Source organism: Gossypium hirsutum, chromosome D01, assembly GCF_007990345.1.
Source record: "Gossypium hirsutum isolate 1008001.06 chromosome D01, Gossypium_hirsutum_v2.1, whole genome shotgun sequence".
Classification (NCBI taxonomy): domain Eukaryota; kingdom Viridiplantae; phylum Streptophyta; class Magnoliopsida; order Malvales; family Malvaceae; genus Gossypium; species Gossypium hirsutum.
In genome coordinates this window covers 41,019,223-41,022,743 of record NC_053437.1, presented here as the reverse complement: position 1 = coordinate 41,022,743, position 3,521 = coordinate 41,019,223, and the positions used below count along the sequence as shown (strand labels likewise).

Genomic DNA, 3,521 nt, shown 5'->3' with positions numbered 1-3,521 from the left:
ACACTCTACTGTTACTGAATAGGGCTTAGGCCTAAACTGTTACTACATTTTGTATGCTGACTGTTTGGTAGGGGATAACACTCTGAGTTTCGTAAACTCACCTTTTCCTTTTTACTGTACAGGTAATCCTTAGCCATAGGCGGTTTGGTGCTGCGAGGGACTCGGAGGTGGCCACACAACTACAGCTGATCTATATTGCTTTTAAATAAATTTAAAGTTTATGTTGGGTTTTTTTTTGTAATAAGGCCATTTATGTTTTTTTAAATTTTTAATTGGGCTTTTGCTTACTTATTTTAAACTGTTAGTTTAGCAGAAGACAAATTTTCAAAATAATTACTGTTTTCGAAGACACGAGATTTAAACATCAGATTTTTCAAAAGCTTTTGAGATTTTAGATCAACCTTTTATAACAATAGCAGATAACAAGCTAAACATTTTTGACTAGATGATTTGTTAAATAATAATAAAGGGGTTTTTAAACCTAGAAACAAATTTTTACCAACAAGTTCAATTTTCGCTAAACACCTCAATGTGAAACCGCCAGATTTGGCCATAACTCTTAGGTCGGGTTTGGAGTGTTACAGGTCTTTTTAATATTTTAATTATATACGTTAAAAATGATACCTGAGCTATTAGGGAAGGAATCACTTCAAGTTCCATTGCTCCAGTAACTCTTCTACCGGTCCCTACTCTTGTAGTGGGGTATTAATAATCGTTGTTTGCTATCCTCTCTAGAATTTCAGATGCCTCATTATATGATTTACCGAGCAAATTCCCATTGGAAGATTCGTCAACCACCATCCTTGTATGCACATTAAATCCATTACAAAATATTTCCATTTGCGTCCAACGTTGAAAACCATACATTGGACATTTTCTAATTAACTCCTTGAATCGAGCCCATGCTTCATATAATGTTTCATCCTTAGATTACCGAAAGGACGTAATATTGTTCCTTAATTTGGAATTCATGTTTGGAGGATTATATCTTAATAGAAACCTCTGACAAAATTCATTCTAAGATGCCACTGTACCTGGTGGTAATGCTTTTAACCATTCTCTGGCATGATTTCACAATGAATAGGGGAATAACTTCAGTCTCAGGGCATCTTCATGAACACCCTCCGGCCTGAATGAATCGCAGACTTCCAGAAAAATTATTAAGTGCAATCGTGGATCTTCAGTAGGCAATCCACTAAACTGCCCTACAGTTTGTAACATTTGAAACATCACTGACTTTAACTCGAAGTGTTGAGCTTAAATATGTGACTTGAAAATTCCTGGATTCACATCATCTAAGATCGGCACTACATGTTCTCTAATGGGTCTGTCTCTATCATCTATTATTCGAGGAATATCACCATCCCTTCCATTTTGACGTAATAAATCTTCTCTGACCTGATCATTTCTAATTCTTTCCATTTATTGCAATTCTTTTCTCCTTCTCAAGGTTTTCTCAATTTTTGGATCAAAAGAATACTCTTCAAGTGCAGGAATATCTCTACTCATGCACCAAAAAAATCCTAAAAAATGAAAATCAGAACAACTAAATAAGTGAAAGTAACAAAATTAAAGGGGAAATAACACACCAAATTTTCACCAATATTGTCGATCCCCGGCAATGGCGCCAAAAACTTGTCACATGTGAATGTGTAATGCGAATGTGCAAGTATACACACCAAATCAAGTAATAAAGTGATGAGTGAGTATCGTCTCCATAGGGATCAAAATTGATAAAAAAATGGTTATGTTATTACTATGAAATTGACTAATTAAATTGTAACAACCCGTTTTTGAGTTTGATCAAAACAGTGGTTTTGGGACCACTTAACCGAGTCAAATTATTTACTTTATTATTTTAATAAGTTTTACAGCATGAAAGAATTATTGTGTGAAAATTTCGTAAAGAAATTTTACCGATTAAATGGTTAATTCGGTAAAAAGGACTAAATCGCATAACGTGTAAAAGATGAGTTCTATTAGTAGTAAAATGGCTTAAATGATTATGGAATTAATTATTTGAGTCCTTGCATGGTAAATATACCATTAGTTGCATGGGTGGACAAATATGGGCTTAGTGGAAATTATTTTTATGGTTTATAATAAAGGTTAATTTGGTAAAATGGTTATTAATATTAGAATTAAAGTAAAAACGACACAAAATTTGGAGTGTTCATATTTAATCCACCAATTTTGAGGCTTAAAAAGCCAAAGTTAGGGCTTTTACATTCGACCAAGCTTAGATCCTCAATTAAGGTACGATTTTTATTCCGTTTTTAATGATTTTTACGTTTTTGAGCTCGTTGCAGCTCAATCTAGCTAGCCCATGCTTTAATTTCTGGAATTATTGATGATTTTGAATTAAGCCATTATTGAATGCTTGGTTGTTTGGATGTTTAATGGTAGAATATTGATGGTTGTTAATAGATATACAAGTTTTATAAAGTTATTTTAGACAAAAATGTAAAAAAAAGGGATTAATTTGTAAAAGATAGAAATATGGTGGTTAGAAATGTGAATAAAATGAAAATATGGGCTGCTATGAGGTTAAGTGAAATTCGGCTATAATGGGTTTTGGTTTAATTGTGTAAATTTACCATTTTGTGTGAAAAGGACTAAATTGCATAGTAGTTAAAAGTATAGGGGCAAACATGTAATTTTCCAATATTTGTGAATTGGGCTCAATTGAATTGAATAATTACTAAAAATATTGAATTGATATTATTTAGATCAAGATAAGAAAATATCAGAACTTGATCGGGGGAAACAAAAGTTAGACGGGTAGACGAAAGTATCTGAGCAAATACGAGGTAAGTCCGTATAGCTAGAATCGAACTATTAAACAATTGCAATAGTTTTTAAATGTATGTATTTAATTCAATTGATTATATGTATGTGATTTGAGAAAGTAGCGAATTGAGTAATTAAATGTATGTATTTAATTTAATTGATTATATGTATATGATTTGAGAAAGTATGCGAATTGAGTATTTAAATGTATGTATTTAACTAAATCGATTGTATGTATGTGATTGAGAAAGTATGCGAATTTAGTAATTAAATGTATGTATTTAATTGAATTGATTATATGTATATGATTTGAGAAAGTATGCGAATTGAGTATTTAAATGTATGTATTTAATTAAATCGATTGTATGTATGTGATTAAGAAAGTATGCGAATTTAGTAATTAAATGTATGTATTTAATTGAATTGATTATAGGTATATGATTTGAGAAAGTATGCGAATTGAGTATTTAAATGTATGTATTTAATTAAATCAATTATATATATGTGATTTGAGAAGGTATGCAAATTGAGTATTTAAATGTATGTATTTAATTGAATAGATTATATATATGTGATTTGAGAAATTGAATTATTGATCATTGAACGCTTAAATGATGAATTTGAATAGTTACCGAGCCCCATTTGGACCGTAAGAAGTTGTTAGATACGAGTGACATGTCACTAGGGTTACCGATTTGGTCAAGCTCCTGCATTTGTTGCGGACTCAGCAC

At 31.4% G+C, this 3,521-nt stretch overlaps 1 non-coding gene across 1 annotated transcript; it reads left to right on the top strand.

The window, feature by feature from the left end:
* Positions 1-856: 856 nt before the first annotated feature.
* On the top strand, positions 857-963 carry LOC121214298 (small nucleolar RNA R71). Its single transcript, XR_005909882.1, has one exon. It is a non-coding gene; the product is annotated as a small nucleolar RNA R71 (small nucleolar RNA).
* Positions 964-3,521: the final 2,558 nt, after the last annotated feature.